Below are 22,038 nucleotides of genomic sequence, written 5' to 3'. Positions count from 1 at the left end.
CCTATTGCACCCGGAATGTTGACATTAGAAGACAGAATTCTACTAGCATTGCAGCGACAGGAACAAAGCCGAAAGGATGATTTAGAAATTATGAAACAAAATTTAGCCCAGATGTCCGAAGAAGTAAAGCAAACAGTACAGCAAAAATCTGAAGAATTGAGTAGACGGTATGAAGAAGTGAATGGACGATTAGAAAGACAGTATGAAGAATTGAATGGACGATTAGAGAGACAGCATGAAGAATTGGGTAGGCAGTTAGAACAAATAGATCAAAAGTCCGAAGAAGCGAAACAATCTGTAATACAAGCTGTGACAGACATCACGTTACAATTCGACGAGAAGTTAAAAAGATTATCTGAAGATTGCAAGGATAATTACAATCATGTAATCCAAGAAGTTAATATTGTAAAAAAAAGATTTTGAAGTAATCGAATCTTCTGTTCGTCAGCAAAAGATTCAGGTGACAGATAATTCTAACCAAATACGTGCAAATACACAATTGATATCTACCTTACAGGAGGAAATTAGGACATTACAGATTAAAGACAACGCATACAACAACAACATGGTTAATGATCGTTTGGAGTTCCCTCATTCACAAGAGATGACCTCGCATTCACCCGCAGTAGATCGACGTGGACCTTGCGTTATCTCTTCTTCAAGTAACCCATCCGATGAGGATATTATTTTGGAAAGAATTCAACCAAGGAATACAAATGGGCGGAAAAGAGATGGTGGAACCACACATAACGCAGTATGTAGAAATTTTCACTCAACACGAACACGAAATGGTGAAAGAAATGTAAAGTTAAGTGTAAAAATGAGCGAAATACGTGCTATGAGTAAGTTTAGTGGTAGATGTAATGAAAATGCTACTTCTTTCCTAGAAAAATTTCAGGACGAATGCAGTATAATGTGTATAGATAAATCTCAATATATGAAACTAATCCCTCATTTATTACTTCCACCGTGTTCTTTATGGTTTAAAGCGGTACGGGAACACGTCAACACATATGAGGAATTCAAGGCAGCGCTGATTGCAAATTATGAGAATGACTTTCTACTTGCAAACAGAGACGCTACGATAAGAAATCAACCTTTTAATCCTCGCTTGCACAAATCTGTTGTTGGTTTTGTTGTGAATACGTATAATGAATTAAAAATCGTAAACTACAATCTGAATCTAGAGTGATCGCATCTATTCGAAATCTACTACCGTTTAAATTACAACAAATCCTGTTTTCTACGCAATGCATGAGTTTTAATCATCTATTGATGCTTGTTCAATGTTATGAAACTCAATACCAGGCACAGAATCATCAAGCGGGAATAGGCAAAATTAAAAACAATTCAGATAACTTTAGATCAGTACCAGTCCGGAATCTAAATATCCGTAATGTAGACGATACGGAACATAACCTAAATCGAGTAAATTTAAACAATCAGAACAATCAGAATAGGCAAAGATATGATGGGAACACACCTAACCTAACTAATCGTGACAATAATTATGTCAGACCATTTAACCAAAGTAGATTCAAAAACAGACGAAATACATGGCAAAGTTCTAGAAATACTGTAAACTACATTGATAGACGTAACCATAGTTCAAGAGATGGCACTTCGTATCAAAATCAAAATAATGACACAATTCCTGTACAGAATAATAATGCGGGACATAATCATGATTGTGCAGTAAAATGTACTTTATTGGAAGCATATACAAGTACGAATCTAAACTGATTGCAGTTGATGTGGTAGGGGTTAAACCCATATCAGCTATTGATTCTTATGAATATTTATGTGTGAAAATAAATTTAAGTTCTTCTTTTCGTTCACTTGAACATAGATTATTATATCTACCATACGGGAAGATGTTAATGTTGTTACTGATTAAAAACAAAGATTATTTATATTATATTGATTTATGTTGAAACTTTATTGTCAAAGATTATATTCAGTAGAAGGTTCATTCTATTAAGCTAATTATCCGACGACTGTACTCATGTGTCACCTTATATGATACTTGGATAAGATTCTTTTGTATCATGACGCCTTGTTGATATGATGTATACTTTAAAATACCATCTTACGTAATTGTTATATAATGCGCCCTGGAAAGAGCAAACATTTTTTTTAACATGACCGTTTTTAATGATGAATGAAATCGTTGATCATTTTAATTTGTGTTTTAAAATGTAATTATCTCTTACGCTTTTGATTTCGCATCCTTCGTTGATTGTATTAGTAAGCGACGACATTTTTAATGATAAAAGATAAATAATAATGGAATAAAGTTTTATTATAAATGTATTTATATGAAGGAAACTTAATGAAGTTATATATGAAGGGCGATCAAAATGTAGAGAACACAATTATTATCATGTCATTATTATAAACGGATCAGTGGTTCTTAAATATAAAAGTCAAGCTCCCTTATAACTTTTATATTTAGTCCCTTTATCGGGCGACATTTTATATAACGAGATACTTTGTATCGGCTCATAATTACATATATCTTGGGCAGAAAGTGCTTTTACATAAGCACTATACCTGTTATAATGTTAATTAAAAATAATAAAAGAAGAATGTTTTAATATATAAGAAATATACATTATTGTCTAGTTGGTTGCTATGTCGTTGTTTATGGATACTCAGTTAACATGTTTGATTGCAAGTCGGTTTGTGTGAATATTCATTAAAAGGGAATCAAAGAATAAACTATTTAATATTCATCATGGACTTGTAATTTCAGTAGAAAAGGTGAGCATACTAGTGAATATAACTTCAGAAGATATTTTAAGGTGAAAACGATTATTGCCACTAAAGATATAACTGAACCAGGGTTAACGACTACCTTTGGTGAGTCGTTGTACGCGCAGCAACATATTCGTTTAGCAACGGACGCATTCGCTGGTAGCAGTTACGTTCGCAAGATAGGAGCTCCGGGTTTTATCTGCCCCTTGAACAAGATATTCTGAAAAAATAAGCATTTTTAACATATTAAAATATTTTTAAAAAACTCTATTAACATGGGAGCGTGAATATCCAACCCCTTGACGAAATTCTGCGTACGCTACTGGCTGGTAGCATTTGGTTGATGTATTCTAACATGGCATAAACCGATGAATTGGTAATTTTTACATGGATGATAGTATGAAGTTGTTCTGTTAAAATTACTCAAATAATTATGCGAATATTTTTCTTATGTTATTCCAGTGTCCGAATATTTGTTTCGATTTTATAGTAAGTAACGAATATTACTGCCGTGCTAAGCGAAAAGGCCTCAACTCCATTTCACATACTTTCGAAAAAATAAGCAAAACGCGTTCAAATTTGTTGTATTTCATTAAACTTTATTAAATATATTTTCACGATCTAAAATTTGTGTGGTAGGCGTAATACAGTTAAATATTTTTGCTTATGAATTGCCACTTTTTGCTTTCTTTCAGTTACAGTTTTGAACATAAGGTAAACACTCATGATGTCATTACCCCTTACCTATTGGTCAAACCACGTCAATTTCACTTTAGATAGATGCTGAATTGTACTACGAACATTCCCTTTCCAATATCTCGATTTTCGACAAATGTGGAATTAAGGTGTTTTCGCTTAGGACGGCAGATAGAAGTAATTATTATTCTAATAATGGTTTATTCGTATTTTAACTACGGATGGCCATAACCAGTTTATAAAAACCGGAAACCGGTTTCTAGAAAAAACGAAATCCAAAAATCCGACATTTTGGTTTTATGCAAAATCGGTTCGGTTTTTCACCGAAACCGTTTTCGGTTTTCTCCAAAACCGCTTCGGTTTTCATCGAAACTGGTAAGCCAATTTTGATTGAAAACTAAACCGATTTGAAGATCTAAAACATATGTAAGTTCTCATAAGAAGGAACCAATACCGGCTTCGGCGAAAGTCGCACTGGATTTAGTAAAATCTAAACATCCAAAACTGTTTTTTGGAAAACACATAAAACTATTTCTGTGGAAACGGAATCGGTTTCCGGAGAACAACGAAATACTATTCTGGTCAGAAATAAAACTAGTTTTGGAAAAACTGAAACCGGTTTCGATGAAAAACAAAAGATTTTGGAGAGAAACTTTTTTTTTTTTAGTTTTCAAAAACCTGTTTCGGTTTCCTATAAACCGGAAACCGAAAAACCTGTTTTTGTGCTCCCCACTAATTTTAACAGAATTAGTATCAAGCACTAGGCACTAGTGGAAGAAGGAAGAAGCTGGCGGAAGACAGATACGGTTTGATGAAGACACTTCTAAGTCACTGCAGATGGGAGGAGCAAGGGCTCTGACGAAGTCAAGCGCACAACTCAAATCAACAGACTCCTTTCAAGATTCTTCACTCCAGACATGAGCAAAAAATATAACTATATACTGTGTTGACCAGTATCCTAAATTCTTCATACAACAGCGGCTGTGTTGACTTTCGTTAAGCGATGAATACGCTGTGAAACCCTGCTTCACTTTATTCGTGTGCAATAAATTATTCTTTTTTTGTATGCTTCAAGTAAACACTGCAATTGCTCCAATTGATGAATATAATATTGTTAAACCAGGGATGCAAATAAGCAACAAAATTTTACTAGCCCAAGAGAAAAAGCTACTAGCCCATATCCCACAATAGAAATCATTTACTTACTTCTGTATGATATTAAATACTAGCCCGCAAAGATTAACCACTCGCCCTGGGTGAGTGGGCGAATGGTTATTGCACCCCTATGTTAAACCCTATTCTAAGTATTCCGAACGATTGCCATGTTATTGCAAGCTTCTCTCTGTCTCTCTTTTTTCTTTCTTCTTATAGCGTTTTCTAAATCCATAAATATTCATTCCATTCCCTCTTCAAATTTGTCCAAGTTCACTTCTGAGAAATTGAAGTGTCTAATTGTAAGACCGACAAACTCTTTTGTGTTACACATCAAAAGAATTTCTCGAATCGTTCCTACTAATCTATACGAATAGTAATTGAAAGAGCTGAAACGCTATGTTATAGAACTATAACATCCCATGTGATATAAAAGTTCCATGTTGCACTATATTGAGTTACAATAACTACTTTTTTCTTCTTGAGCCTAAGTACAGTATATCATTGTAAGTATCTAGCAAGTACAATTGCACGATAGAACGGGTGTTCCTTTACCTTTTCGTAACTTGTACATTGTTTGCCTGTGTTAGTGGTTAAAATATTCATGCCAATAAAAGCTATTACATAGTAACTTCGACAATGACTCATCCAATCGATTGAAGTTTTATCGTTTTGTTTACCGAGTTGTTCCACAAAATGATCAATCCTACAGGCACGCCAAACCTGCATTAAAAATGAAACTAATACGACTATGATTGTAGGAAATACATTAGGTATATACTGACCTACGTACAGTAGCAAGGAGTAGAGGGTTTAGGGCAACAGCCTCCACTTCTATTCCAGCATTTGACATCTGAATGCTAAGCCTCGTCAACCAAAAGAAAATATTTTACTACACAACTTTTCGTTAAATTTAAGGAGATACGGTGTATTCATAAAATTAAATAATCATTTTAATACTCCTCATAAATTCATTTAATGAAAATTTATGTGCAGTCACAAACTTCTTGGTGGCCAAACTGCTAGAGTACATGCCTTTGAAGTGGGAAACACGGGTTCTATTCTCGGCGGGAACTCATGTGTTTAGGATTCCACGTTTATCAGTAGGTCCACGTCCTCGCTATTGAAAGGGACGCTAAACTCAAAATCACAATCATCATCATGTGCAAAGGTACTGTACAGTTCTTTGCTTGCATTGCACATTAAACTCTCAGGCAGGGGCGGATCCAGTGACGGTGGATTGTAATACTGCTACTTACAGCTACTTTTAAGATCTCCAAACTCTGGGATGGGTTTTATTTATATATAAAATAAGAAAGTTTCCTCTTCTTGGGGTGGTTGGACGATCGCCTCCTGGATCCGCCCCTGCTCTCAGTTATATGACAATTCTCCCTCACTCTAAATAGTGGGAAATTGTAATCCAATTTTGACACATAAGAGTCGCCATTAGTGGGTCGTTATAATAACAATACAATTTGGCTGTATTACAGGGTTACTGTTTGGAAATAACTCCTGATTATTACTGGTATTTCTTGTTGTTGCGCCCAAGCCTTCGTCCTTCTGTACACTACAGGTTAAGATCGTGTTTTATTAAATGAGCTAATTGTTTACTTGTCCTAACCATACCGTTTAGGTCTAATTTCAGCACCCATTAGCACCCGAGAAATGAAATGGTGACATGTAAAAAAAGACCGATATTAGTGTCAAGGTAATAGTTTTCAGCATGGCTAAGTTAAAATTCGTGACAGACTTGATCCTGCTTAAGTCCAAGTTCACCCCCAGGGGAGTAAGATCCCCTAGCACACTTAGGTGAGAGGAGGGACAAAAATGGTTGAAAACAATCAATTTTAGTATCGAATTCATAGTTGTTGAAGTCGCATATATAAATAGAGACAATCCAGATGTCCTTTAAGTCCAAGGTCAGCTCCCAGTACGAATAACATCTCCTATCGCTAGAGATCTGCACGAGTCGGAATTTTTAGCCCGAGCCCGGCCAGGCCCGTGAATTCACAATGTGAGGCCCGACCCGAGTCCGAAATATGTTTTAGCATTTAGGCCCGAACCCGGACCGAGCTCGCGTGATAATCAAATGAGCCCAAAATAAGCCTGAATTACAGAAACTTAATAATTAACGCAAAATTGTATTTTTATTGACACCAATTAGAGGTTTAATTTTGTAATATTGCTTTAAAAGTTCTCCAGAAAGAATGGTGCAATATATAACGTTGTACAGTATGTTTACAAAGTGAGGCCCGAAAAGGTCCGAGAAATATGGTTGTATATTTAAAAATTTACAGCCCGAGCTCGGCCCGGACCCGAAGTTATATATGCTTTGTAGGCCCGAGCCCGCGAAGACCTCCACCTACCACCCCTAAGGGGCATGGGAAAAGGAAACATAACAAAAAAAGATCGATAATAATGTCTAATGCTTAGTTTTTGGAGTCGATGAGATGAATAGTGACACTTCCGGTGCTATGTAAGTTCACAAAAGATGATCGAAAACGACTAATATTATTACCGAACCCGTAATTTTCAATCGCATAGATAAATAGTGACACTCAAGGTGATCTTTAAGTCCAGCTCTCAGTGACATTGTCAACAAAGATAATATCATATGTAAAGATGAGTAAGAAATTTAACGGCAAGTGAAAGCAGTATGAAGATAATGTAATGAACGAAAGAAATGTGAGCAAATGGTGTGAAATGTTGATACATGAACAAATGTTCACGATGAAACTCGACCTGGAAATCCATTACATGCCTACCACAGAAAACCTGAAGTTTGTAGTGAACAACAGATTCTTTCAAGATAGACGAGTAACTCTTGACGAATTGCATACTTTGTTTCCAAATATTTCTCGTTCTTTGCTTGGTGAAATTGTGTTGCAACATCTCGGCTACAACAAAATGTGTGCACGATAGGTTCCGCGGCAACTGAGTGACCAACACAAAACTCAGAGAATGGGCTCAGCTTTGACATTTTTGACACGATATCACACAGATGAAAAAGCCTTTCTTAATCGGATAGTGACTAGTGATTAGACCTGGATGTATCACCTCACCCCAGAGAGCAAGCGCCACTCACTTGAGAGGCATCATCCCCAGAGAAAATCCAAACAGACTCTTTCAACACGAAAGTTCATGGCAACCGTCTTTTTCGATCATAAAGGTGTACTTTTGGTTGATTCCATTCCAAAAGGCACTACGATCAATGCAAATCGTTATTATGAGATTCTAAGAAAACTACGTCAAACCATCAAAAACATGAGGCGAAGAATGTTTCTGGAAAAATTGTGCTTCTTCACGACAATGCCCGTCCTCACACTGCTGCTGAAACTCAAGAATTCCTGGATCAATACGGATGAGAAGTCTTTGATCATCCACTCTGTTCGGACTTTGCTCCTAGTTATTTCCACCTTCTTCATAAGCTAAAAGAAATTCTAGGCGGTAAACGTTTCGGAGGCGATGAAGAGTTGGAGAATGCAGTGAGCACCTGGCTTAATGAACTAGCGGCAGAAAAGTATAAAATGGGAATTCTGAAGCTAGTGAATAGGTATGACAAATGTTTGTTTAAATGAAGGTAGTAATTATGTAGAGAAGTGAGTGAAGCTTCAGGTATATAACAGATTTTTTAAAATAAATATTGTGTTCCTCATTTTGTATAACGGCCTTTATTTTCTAGATGACCCTCGTAATAATAATATATTGATGCTCGTAGAATAGTTACGATGAAAATAATGAGTGCTAGATTGATTGGAGCTTGATGTCTCATTTCAGCATCAAAATTATATGAAAAGGGACCTACTACGTAAAGCGGAATCCGAATGACTGCTTGAGTTTCTAACCGAAGCAAGCAACCTCACTACGGATTCAACTATGCGCATAGAAAAAAACGCACTTCTTAGCTACTAGGTATTAAAGGAATACTGATGACTGTTACAATAGTGAGCTCCTCCGTGGCTAAGCGGTTAGCGTACGCGCCTTTGGCGCGGGAGACCCGGGTTCGATTCCTGGCGGGAGCTCATGTGGTTCGGAGTCCACGTTAATCAGTAGGTCCACGTCTCATATAGCCTCGCTGCTGAAAAGGGACGTTAAACTCAAAATCAACTCAACTCAACTGTTACAATAGTATCCTGTTAATAATGCGACAGTATGTATCACTGCAATAATGTAGTCTTTCTAATACTTACTAAGTGCGAAGCGTATGAAATGCTCGCCCCAGGAATGTTGTTTCGAAAAAAAAAACTACAATATCTAGTTAATCAAAATAGACGCCATCTATAACCATACACTTTTGCCATCGCTCAGCTAACCACTGGATTCCGTCGCGAAAGAAGTCCGGACTCTGAGATGGGAAAAATGTTATCAACGCACGTTGTATTCCTCAATCGCCAGAGAAAGTTTTCTCTCCCAAGAAGTGGTCGAGAAGAGATTTCAGAAGAGGTAGTAGTCGGAGGAAGACATCAGCAGAATAATTATTGAGAAAGGGTTTCATATTGTGACTCATGGAGAGTCTGCCTTTTCTGCACTGTCTTTTGAGCCACGTGTTAACATGGCACCTTGTCTGTTGGCATTGCAGACTGGTTTGGGCTTTATTCCATGGAGTTCAGGACTATGACGATCCTGAGTGATGGTTTTGTCTCCATGGAGAAAGAAAAGATGGATTACACCCAGCGTAAGAGCAGCAACAACCGCTGCGGGTAGAGTGGTGATTAGAATCGTTCATCAGGACCCAACCACTGCCTGACCAGTGATGATTTCAGGGAGTGGCCAGGGAAATTTTCCCCGGAGCTACGAAAAATGTTCTTTCAGAGCAAATCTCCGATCGTGCTCAATAAGGGTTACAAGTAATTTCGCAGTACTACTTTAACCCTCCCACTCCCTGCGTATTGAGATTCCTTCCCTGCAGAAATCGTCTGAAATCATCGGTAGCCCTGACGATTTACGATTGTGTTTTCACTGTAGAAATGACAATCAAATGCAGAAACCATCTAAGCTATTCTATACACTCGGAGAATTGCACACCTTTTGACAGCGATTCTTGTTGGTATGTGTCAACTTTCGTGGCACTTATGAGTCCAACTTTTTTCACCTTACTGATTGTACGGGGTCGCCGAACAACAGTGATATGATATATGTTTACCTCTTCTGCATGGAAGACACATTTTTTCGAGGTGTTTCCACAGTGTTCTTGACGAACTCATCTGAAATTTGACAAACCAACGGTGAATGGTGCGTTCATTTGCCATTCCTGGCCCAAATACAGAAGGTTGTTCGCTTTATACCGACCATTTTTGACGGGTACTCACTTATATTACGGCCCTAAGACATTTCCCGCCGCCATCACTGATCGTGTTCTATTGGACCTCCAGCACTGTAGACCAACACACGGCATCGGAATTTCTTCGCAGCAAGCTCCAGTGCAGGACAGGCATGAAAATTCTGTCCCACTCCTCCCTCCTCACTTTCCATAAACCATCCAAGGTGCACGGGCGGTAATATAGACGTCGTTCCAACAGTCCAAATGCGAAAAAATTCATTGGACTGGCGTCCAGGCTTTTCACAGGAATGTCTTCAAATGAATGACACGAATTCATAATTCCTCTGCCATTTCCTGATAAAAACATAGGGATGTTCTGGCGGTATAACTCGAAGCCTTGTCCATATAGATTATCAACTGCTTCGCGTCCATTCAATATAATTGTGGGATGTCTTTCCGACAGACAGGTGTCAGAATGGATTCTTGGAAGTATCTTCACTTTTTTGTCCACCTTGTGTATCATCAACTTACCCTCATATCCGAATCCCGTAACAACCATAAAGCCACGAGGGAAAATGCGAATTGTGATCATCAGCAGTGAGATGGACACATGATTCATCCATTATAACAACTTGGAACCCGCCAGGTACTTTCAATACAGTTTCCTGCAGTTTGTCTTATATTCGGCAATGTGAGGCACGAGCAGGTGGTGTACACGAACCTTTCACACACACTTCATCCTGTGGCGCTTGCAAATTTTTTGTTCACAGTTGACGGTGCGAGGTGGAATTTGTGGCCGATATCACGTTGCGTCGGGGAATTTTCTTGGCACGCCAATCGACGTGCCCCTTAGCACTAGGAGTGTCACTTTGCTTGCACCTCTTCTTCTGGTAGTTTTCTTGGGTGAATGTTTCGCTAGGGGAGCCTGTTGTGTGTAACGCGCTACATTAGCTTTCGCAGTAGTCATCCCGAGTGTTAACCCATTCTTCTGACACACTTTCACAACGCGTCCGTACGAAAACTTAGCGTGGAACTTCTCAATACCAGTTGAATTTCGGTGCCATTTGATAACACCTACTAGCAACACTCACGCACATACAAAGTCAGACATAACATTGCTTCGACGCAACCACGTAGTTCCAGCATGACATGCCAGGTGGCAGCACCGAATATAATATGGTCGGATATACAGCGAAAAACCCTCTGTACAAGTACACTGTTAACATTTTCACGGCTTCCTGAGCAGGTTGTCTCAGTTTGAAGTCACACAAAAACATCACCATTGTGTACTCCATGCTCCAATTTCGTACATCCCTGCTCACTAATGCACTGCTTCCTGTGTGGCTGGGTGCCTCAGCCTATTCACTCTTCGTGTACTGAATTCGTGAAATTAGACGCGTGACTACAGTCCATCCCTGTGCTGTGTTGCTGAGGTGAGTTTCCCGCCAGACGTCAAAGTGAACATTTCACTAGCATCAATTAATAAATTGAGTTCGGTCCTGCAACAATGAAACTACTTGCTTCGGAAACAGGCAGTTCCTTAGTTGTATATTCCTGTACTAAGATTATACCAGTCTTTTGATATATCACAAATACAGCGATCCTATGAGCAAGGGCGCCGATCCTGGGGGGCCGGGGGGCCCGGGCCCCCCAAAGCTCATGTGGACTCCCCTATTGTATTTATGAGTATACAGTATTTGGCATAATTTGAATGCAATTTGTCTTGAAATCCTCATGTATATACCTTCTGCATCTGAATGCCCCCTCCCCCAAATTTACAGAGAAATCAGCGCACTTGCCTATGAGACTATTGATTACTTGATATCTATTTGAACTCCAATAAAAACTAGCGACTATTATTATTATTTTTTTTTAAAAAAAAGTATTAATTAGAAGTACATTAGAAATGTGCTTTGTGTTTGTAGCTAAATTGGTTCTTGGTGGTAAGCTAAATTGGTAAATCGTAATGTAAAGGGAGATTATCCCTTATTAACTCTCTCAGGCACATTACATACTGTACATATTTGAGTAGATATTTAATCCGCATTATTTATCTCACCGTAGGTGAAACTAGATTTGATACGAAAAATTGTCTAACATACCAAACTGCTACAATATAATTTGTAATTTCACGTTATACGTACTTCGTCTCACTTGTCCGTATTTTCGTACTATAAGAATATTATATTAATACCGCTGAGCCAGATATCGACCAGAACACCAGACGCTAAGCATCAGTTTCATCAACGTTCGTTTTCGATGCGTGATAACAGAGTTTGAATTTCGGTGAGAGCTCATGCGATTCGGTTTCCACGTTAAGTTGTAGGTCTACATCTAATACAGACTCAGTGCTGAAAAGGGGCGAGAGAAAAGAGATCTACAACAGCAACCAATATTCTTCAAATAAGCTTAAGTCTAAGTTCGATTCCGGTGGATACTCGGTTGAAAAAGTGTACCAGATTTTTCGGGCCAGCCATCCTGAGTGAGGTTTTCCTAGATTTTCCTCATTCACACTAGACAAATGTCGGGATGATACCTAACATAATAGTCCCAGGTCACTTCTTCCTTCACAATTCTGGGGGCGCGGTGGCTCAGTGGTAGAGCATTCACCTCCGGTGCTTGTGGTCCCTGGTTCGATCCCAGCTCGCGCCGTGTGGACTTTGTAGTGCCCAAACACCGTGCTCGTGGGTTTTCTCGGGGTTCTACCCGGCTACCGAAAGCCCAGAAATCTAACTTCTAACCCTTCAAATAAGCTTAAGGATTATTTTTAGATTCTTTAAATGTTTAAAATCTTATTAACTTAAATGAGTAATTGGTTATAACCGGTGATAACAGACAGTGGTAAAATGGTAAATTCTTTTGATGGACCACTAAAGTATTTAATAATACGTTAATTTTAACGAGCTTGATGAAATGGATGGTACAAAAGTTTACCTAACAAAAATTGTTATTATTTATCAGAAGACAAATTGGTCTCTAGTAAATAGAGTTAATTCGTAGCCATAATTATAAGCGACGGATACGGTTGAGATTCCTCCGTTAAACTATCCGTCCATCTTCTACCTACATAGACACAATGCTGAAGAGTAGAGTTTTGTTGTATCCAAATAGTTATTAAAGCCTTTTGTGTATAAAGTTCTGGTCCTAGTTTTTGTGATTTGGGACTCCTAGATTATGAAGAACAGGCCTAATATTAACGTATACTCTGAACCAAGACTGGAGCTTGAATCCGATACAGTTGAGTTGATTTTAACGTCCGTTTCAGCAGCGAGGCTATTTGAGACAGGATCTACTCATTAACGTGGAATCCGAACCACATGGGTTCACGCTGGGAATCGAACCCGGATCTCCCACGCCAATTGAATCCGGTACAGTTGAGGAAGCAGAGATTATCATGCAAATGCGCATCTTCACAGCATAAGCTGTTCCTCAACACATTATCTCTCCTACAAGGGAACTCTTACAAGATCTCGGCTCTCATGTGTTCAGATATCATGCTAAACTTTATATTCATGTCTCATATAGCCGTGATGCTGAAACGGTAGGTAAACCTCACACAAACCACTTATAAGAAGAGCCTACCCTACGTCCTTCAATTCGGGTACTCACTTGAGGACGCGGTGGCTCAGTGCTAAAACGTTCACCTCTGGTGTATTGGACTTTTGGTTCAATCCCAGTTCGCGCAAGTGAGCTTGATGGTGGACAAACACCGTGTGCATGGGTTCTCCCGTTTCCTTCCACTTTCTTCATTCCACCACTGTATTAATTTCTCACTATCACCGTCTCCTTCAGCCTCGTCGGCATAACCGAGGGACGCAAAACAGAAAGATTTTGGATGCTCTCTTCATACCAGTTTAATTTTATTTTAATATTTGCCAGAAGTATATATATACCAAAACAATCGAAATTGCAATGCGTATCTCTTCAACGTAACCTCTATATACATAAATTAGTATGGCGTCAAAATCGGTAGTTGCACATGCGCCTTTTTCTGAATTTCACACTAGCATGAAGGAATGTTCAGGTATGGAAGAAGACCTAAATAAGTGCTTTAACCAAAGCTCTTAACTCACCTAAAGATGAGAAACGATAACCCACTTGTTGATATCTTATCATTAGCTACCACAGCTATACGTCATAAATGGCCATCTTGAAACACAATTTCACTTGTACTGAGTAATGCAATGCTTCGTTATTAACATTGAACTGTCCGATTGCTCACCTCCCAGACACACACATATTATGCCAATCGATGTTGAAAATTGATGTCTTATGTAGTCACGCATGCCCAATCCTGCTCACGTAGGCCTAACTTTGAAAATAACTTATTTCTTTGAATGCGTCATTCGTTGATTGATCGAAAAGCAAAAGTTTCCATTTGCGGCCTGTTTCTCAAAAGAAACATATCGACATATTCAGCTAACATTTCAGACATGTTTATTAACATAGTTCCAGGAAAAATTGTGAAAAAAATAATAAAACTTGAAATAATTAACAATTAGAAATAGAAAGGCATTTTGGAAGAAAATAGAATAGGCCTAGATTTGAAATGAAATGAAATTGTTGAGTTTTACGTGCCACGCTTATGCATGTTAGGCTAAAGGAGACGGTGATGCTGAGTAATGAATGAAATGGTGGAATGAAGAAAGTGGGAGGAAACGGGAGAAACCCGAGAAAACCCACGCACACGGTGTTTGTCCACCACAAAGTTCACTTGCTGGGAGCAGGGTTTGAACCTATACAACCTTTTAGCTTCGATCCTATACAAAATTCTAGGTTCATGTCTCATACTAAAATGGACATTAAAAATGAACAGAATGTGCAACTGTTTATTGATGCTAAAACTAAACATTATGCTCAGTGTTAATACCTACACTGTTGATATTCTGCAATAAGGGAGGGTATGAAATGTATTGAAAACTCATGAATTGTATACATATATACTAAAACAACCCCCCTCCCCTTGAGAACCACCATTCTATATGGGCGAAGCGAAAGTCCATAGTGGGGCGGGTTAACTCGAAATATAAGAATTGTGCACTTTATGACTAAAGCATGAAAATTTTAGAATATGATGTATATGCCACAAGGTTTATTTCAAGATGTGGAAACATTTTGTGCTTGACCTCTGTTGACCTTGAAAGGTCATTGACCTTGGTGCTCTACATAGTAGTTCAAAAAGTATTGAAACTTCCTAATAAATGTCAAATGCTGCAAAATAAAACCAAATAAGCAATGTATATGGTTAATAGGGGAGAGAGAAAGTTTTTGATGATACATGACAATCACGTCCACCATCTTGAAATCCGCCATCTTGAACCTTCCTCAACTTTCTTAAATAGAAAACATAATATGTGATGTGTCATTTTAATAGCAAATTTTCTCAAAAATTCAATACTGTGCTTATTTTTGCTCTATTGGTTAGTGGTACGAAGTTATGAGTCATTTGTAATTTGTAGCTAATAACAACAATAAAAAGGAAAAGTCAGAAGAACCCACTGACAACGCAATCTTAAAGAACTTATTCACAGTGCTCTTCGTTTCTGTTGACTCTGATTTATTCTGAGTTTCCACAAATGCAAAATGTTACTCAAAGTGCCAACTGGAATGTTGGATTATACATCCAAAAATCTGTTTTGCAGATGAACAACATCAATAATTTTCGCCGAATGCACTACAGACACAACAAATTTAGGAAAAACACAATCAGGTTATATTAAAGTGTAATAAATAATACCAGAAAAACAAAAATGTTATTGAGTAGTCTATTTATTGTATTCCTGTAGTGCAATTACAGTTTTCATATGAGCTCAGGGGTGCCCACAAGGGGGGCTATGACGCAAACTGCGTCATTGAAATATTTGGGGGGTAAAAATCTATATAAAAATGTTTGAGGGAGTGTAAAAATTAATCGAAAAGATTTTTTTCATGGAAGAACACCTATGGATAGACAATTGGGGGGTGCCATGGACATAAGGGGGGTGGGCACCACTGTATGAGCTAAATATTTCTGTAATTAATTACACTAGCCTGCGATGGAAAACGTGTTTAGAAAGTAGTAAGTGATTCTTATAGATTTCGGAGTGCTAATTTCAATGGAATAATCGAAAAAGCTCTATCACGTAAGGATTTTTTTTTCACAAACCCACATCTTGCTATACGCTTTGGCTCTTTCTCTGAACGCTACATTAAATAGGTCTCGCTAAATGGCAGGAAGACTGATGATAATATAGTTTCATCTTTTGAAGAATATCAAATAGTATATATTAAGAATAGCAAATAATATCAAAAGACATTAATTTAATACATCTACAGCAGTGGCGGAGCCAGAAAAACACCACGTACGTCAAATATTTTATTTCAGTACACAGAAGTGAATCGAATTGTAGGGGTGACAGATAACAAATAAGTCTAATTCCTTAGTTTTCTTTATAATGATACGGGTTTGAAATACTGATGAAATTGGTTAACAGATAAAAAGAAGTACTCAACTCTGCTGCTACCTACAATCCATGAAGAGCAAGTGGCTAGTCAGACGTAGCACAATGAACGTAGCAATGCATGGTCAGTACATAAGCTCTCTGGTGCCATTATTTCTGACTTTCCGGACCAGAGTTAGCTACTTCTTAATTCATGTGATCCTTCAATTGCCCCATGATGATGAAAAAATGAAATGAAATGCGAAATTACGACCCATGATTACGCATTGGAGGCTAGGAGAGGTAATAATGAACGAAATAGTGGAATAAAGAAAGGATAGGAAAAGAGGGAACACGAGAAAACCCATGCAATGGTCGTTGGTGCGATCTGGAATCAAACCAAGGACCACGCACTACGAAGTCGCGTGCGCTAACAATTCAGCTAGGCAGGCAACAAATAATAATAAAAAAAAACTTGAGCAACCTGTTTCCTTTCTTTTTTTTCATGTTAAAAGGAGCTTCTGGGAAACACGTTTTAAAATGACTGTACAATACATGTGATAAATTATAAGAAAAGTGGCATTACCGGGAATCACAAATAAAATATACTGTATATTAGGAGAATCTATTTTTTATATCACTGTACTAAGAGGAGTAAGCTTAAGCGCGTTAGTACCTCCCCTATGCCACTGATCTGCAGTACGGGTTTACGCATGCATTGAATAGTATGGTTACTTTTTTCAGTTCACACTTCTGTCTACCGCACAGGCAGCTGCTCCATTTTTTTCTTTTCTACAAAGTATTAACACTTTATACCAGGGGTAAAAGTGCAGGGGAACGCCGTCCCCCACCTATAAAAATTGTACGGCGTGTTCCCAGTTCCTAAGAAATTACAAAGGGCAAAGATAGGCAGGGGGACGGTGTGGAATCGTACCGTTACCTCCGTCCCCCTACCTTTTCAGATCCACTTTTACCCCTGCTTTATACGTAATCCTTCTAATATTGGAATGCATTACTTCGTGTTTTATTATTTGGTCTAGGAATTAATTCGTGCGGGTGGACAAGAGATGGCGCAACGAACGGAGCGTCCCACAGTTCAGTGTATCCACACATGTGTTGCAAACCCCTGTCATCGCGTATCGTTCGTAGTATTGGGCAGTGGATTAAAGCGTCAACAACACCAGTTTGTAGTTAAGTGAACATGGCGCAATTTGTGCCTGATAAAGTGTTTTTGCGGGGTGTCCTGCTGCATTACTTTAACATGCAGAAAAGTGCGACTGAAAGTCATCGTATTTTGGTGGAAGTGTATGGTGACCATGCTCTAGCTGAGCGAACGTGTCAGAAGTGGTTTGCACGGTTTAGAAGTGGTGATTTCGGCTTGGCAGACCAAGAGCGAGCTGGACAGCCAAAAAAATTTCAAGACGAAGAATTGACAGCATTGCTCGAGCAGGATTCGTGTCAAACGCAGGAACAACTTGCAGCAGCATTAGGCGTTGATCAAACAACAGTCTCCAAACGCTTGAAAGCCATGGGAATGATTCAAAAGATGTCACATTGGGTTCCACATGAATTGAAAGACAGAGACGTTGAAAGACGAAAAACCATTTGCGAATTGCTGCTTCAACGACAGAGCAGAAAGGGGTTTCTGCATCGAATTATTACCGGTGATGAGAAGTGGATCCATTACGAGAACCCTAAACGAAAAAAGGCCTGGGTGAAACCAGGTGAACCAGGTCCATCACAACCAAAACGAGATATTCACTGTGCAAAGGTTATGCTGTGCATATGGTGGGATATGAAAGGTGAGGTGTACTATGAGCTGCTGCAACCGGGTGAAACTATGAATGGAGAACGTTATCGACGACAATTAATGCGTTTGAAGCAAGCTCTGGCCAGAACACGACCAGAATGGGAGAACAGACATGATAAACTTATTGTTCAACATGATAACGCTCGCCCACATGTCGCAAAACCGGTCAAAACCTATTTAGAAAATGTCGGATGGGAAGTTTTACCCCACCCGCCGTATTCACCAGACGTTGCTCCTTCGGACTACTACTTGTTCGATTGCATGAACAACGATTTGATTGGACAGCGGTTTACTTCTTCAGAAGATATCGAAACATGGGTCTCTGACTGGATCGCTTCCAAGGATGAGGACTTCTTTCGCCACGGAATCCGTACATTGCCTGACAGATGGGCGAAAGTGGTGGCTAGCGATGGACAATATTTTTCTTAAGGTATTTATGTATTTTGTGTTTGTACTACAGCTTCAATGTGTGCGTACCAACCGCACGAATTAATTCCTAGACCAAATATTATTATTATTATTATTATTATTATTATTATTATTATTATTATTATTATTATTATTATTATTATTATTTTCCACTTCAAAACACAACAATCACTTTTAACAATATTATAACACAACAAACCAAGAAATGGATTGCATGTATTGACTTTTAGTGTATGGGCCTTCGGAAACTACGCGACTTCGTGTGTCGAAGACGCACGATGATTTTTTTTTTTCTGTCGCAGGCTTGTCGCGGGGTAATGAATTTCCATCTGTTACCATGGATGTGACGCGGGACCTTCGCACACTACGCGACAAGCGTGACACTGTCGCAGGTTTGTCGCGGGAACCCGCCACCTGCGACAAGCTAAGACCTTCGCATACTACGCAACTTCGTGTGTCGAAGTCGCGCGACAATTTATCTTTTCAGCAAACAGATACGATATTCATTCTGAAAGATGAGTTCAATAGAAGCTTTCGATACAGTCGCTTTCATTACAGAAATTCAGGCAGAACCTAGTATTCGGAACTCCAGCACTGATTCTGATAACAACAGAATTTAAAAGACGAAAGCATGGGAAAAGTGTGTTGTGCATTCTATAGTGGATTCAAGGATATGCCATCGAAAGAGAAGAATCTTATCGGTAGTACACTGAATGTTGTCATTTTGTTCTTTCTTACATTTTTCAAAATTCGGTACCAAGCCGATCAACTGTTTTGTGGAAATTGTAACATAAAACTACACTGTTTATCGCTTCACTTTACTTACGCTAGACTAAAAGTAGCACAAAAGGACTAGCTCGGGAGAGTAATGCTCCCGGAAGTAGAAACGAGCAACACAGTTCTGATTGGTTGGCGTTATCCACTTCTTGCCAGGTTGCATTAAAATAGCAGAAATCAAACAGTTGCTGCTCTCGGCCTTCGTGGCCGAGTGGGCTGGCGCTATATGCTAGTAATGAAAGTCTCTTTCGGCGTGAGTTCAAACCCGGCCCGTGGAAAGTTTTTTCTTTTACATTTTTTAAACATTTTATAACACTTATTAAATTAAAATAATATGAAAATAATACTTAAAAAAGTGATTTATTTACTTTTGTGCAGATAAGTAGTTGTAGTACTTATGCCCTTGTACTCCATGATATAGGGCTCATTTTGTTCCCCTTGTACTTCATGATATAAATTTTGTGACCAACTTAAAACAACTGGCGCGTAAAACAGCTGGCTAGAGTAGCGCGCGGAAAAACGTACTTCCGGGAGTATTACTCTCCCGAGCGGGTCGCAGCACAAATGATCAGATATTCCCAAATATATTTTACACATTCACAAACTGCGATCCCCCAGGCCAATATGTAATTTTATAACATTTCGTTATTTTTTATATGTTCTATGTATGTAATATTATACTGTACGAAAATACGAAAAATAGTGTTTTATAAGCACTTAGGCATAACGCTAATGCCTTGTGGCACTCCTTAATGAAATTTATAAGGAGAGGACGCGAGGCATGAAGATAATATTTCATGTAGTCAGTGGCGGATTTAGCAATATACTAACTAGGCTCCGGATTTAGTCCGCGGTTCAAGCTGGACAGCCACCTTCAGGCTACTGCATTGTCCCCTTGTTCTGGCTTAAAAAAAAAAAAGTGTCATCCCCACGACAAATGAAGTAAGATCTAGCGTCTGTCGCGTCGCGGGTGTGTGTCGAATATCAGCGACGCGATAACACAGCCTGTTGCGCGTCTTCGACACACGAAGTCGCGTAGTCTGCGAAGGTCTAATGTGTGATCTGGCCACTTTAATGTATGGCCACTTTGTAGGTCATAAATTAAATCTCGTGTAGAATGTAAATTTGCAGCTCAGTCTAGTGTTTTCTACTTCTTTCCCAACAATGGCTTTTCGATAATAGCAAGGAAGAATTATGAGTAAAAGGCTTTAGAAATTCGTAAATTAGACGTTCTGGAAATCTTAGAACCATTTTCTATTATTGTAAACTAATTCTGACTCTGAGGTACGTAGTTAGATCCCGTTTCGTAACAATGTATCTGTCTGCAACAATGGTTACAAGGAAAATATCAAAATTCCACAAATACAGAAATTCCTAGATATCTTTAACCCTTTTAGGACATAAACATGGGGTAGACTTTTGGAATTTGCTTTATAACTCTCTAGTAAAGCTTTTCACACCGGGTGTTTTGCATTCATTCAAGCGTGGAAGCTGAAAGAACATGTTTCATGGGCATTTTGCAGTCACGCCTGGAGTGACGCCCAGTGACGTCACAAACTTTGTCTAAAGAAAAAGAGGGCAAATTTTTAGTTTTATCTTAAAAAATCCTGACACATCCCTATTTGTCCTAGGATCATGGTTCAACTCTCATTTTGTTCGGAATGAAGCATTGTTTCCAACTGTACCACTTACGTGTTCCTATTATGTACCTGAGACGGGAAAATACCACCCAAAATGGGAAAATGGATTATTTCAGGAGAATTCCGTTTTTCGGGAATGTATCTCCTCAGGTACATGATAGGGACATGCGAGTGGTACCGTTTGAAATCTAGCGCCATGTCAAACAAAATGAGGTACTAACCATGATCCTAGGATAAGTAGGGAAGTGTCAAAAAAAATCTGAATTTTTTATGTTTCTCCTATAATTCATTTTTAGTCAATTTGTTTTGTAAAGTATCTACAGTATTATCCCTATTTATCCTAAAACCATGAATCGTGCCTCGTTCTCTCTTTGGAATAAATCAGCCTTTCAAACAGTGCCACTCCCGTGTTAGTATCATGTATCTGAGGAGAAAAAACCCTTAAAAGGGAATTTCTTCTGCGAGGGTCGCACATTTTTTTTTTTAAAAAAAAGGATTATTTCAGGAAAAAAAACCTTTTACGGAACTTTTACTCCTAAGATACATGAAATCAACATGGGAGTGGTACCGTGTTAGAATGGATGCTTCATTCCGAAAAGAACGAAGTATGATTCATGGTCCTACTAGGGATGTGTCGGGAAATTTTAAATAATACCATGTTCTCTGTCAGAACGTTGGATTTTCTTCGTAAATAGGTAAATATTTTTCCCGACTCAGTTTTCAATATATGAGACTGAAATTTTCCACAGGTATTACATACATTAAGTAGTATTTTTCAGGTGATTTTGAGTTTCGAGTGATAACACAAGGGGCGCCCAGAAAGACAAAAACTTTGAACAAATGGATTTTCTCAGAAAAATTCCCATTTTTAGGGGACTTTTTCTCCTCAAGTATATGATACCGAAATGGGAGTGGTACCGTTAGAAAGGATGCTTCATTGCAAAGAGAACGATATACGATTCATGGTCCTACGATGAATAGTCTTCTTGTTAGAGCTGATTGGATAAAAATTGACTAAAAATGTATTATCTAAAAATGGTTAGCGAAAATTGGTAAACCAGCTAGAGCATCAAGACTATTTCTGCTAGGACCAATCTT

General features: G+C 38.6%; 1 protein-coding gene across 2 annotated transcripts in view; it reads right to left on the bottom strand.

The window, feature by feature from the left end:
- LOC145674177 (serine/threonine-protein kinase Nek7-like) overlaps positions 1-22,038 on the bottom strand; it is an 87,636-nt gene that overhangs the window by 20,542 nt on the left and 45,056 nt on the right. The window contains exon 1 of one of the 2 annotated variants that reach the window (XM_081744011.1): positions 13,939-14,150. The exons of the other annotated variant lie outside the window; for it this stretch is intronic. The gene's annotated coding sequence lies outside the window, so the exon portion shown is untranslated. Of the gene's footprint in view, positions 1-13,938; positions 14,151-22,038 lie in introns of those variants that run through there. 2 annotated transcript variants of the gene reach the window in all.

Source organism: Thermobia domestica, chromosome 2 (assembly GCF_964235325.1).
Source record: "Thermobia domestica chromosome 2, izTheDome1.hap1.1, whole genome shotgun sequence".
Classification (NCBI taxonomy): Eukaryota; Metazoa; Arthropoda; class Insecta; order Zygentoma; family Lepismatidae; genus Thermobia; species Thermobia domestica.
Note: the sequence above shows the minus strand (reverse complement) of the source record. Positions and strands in the feature narration are given on the sequence as shown.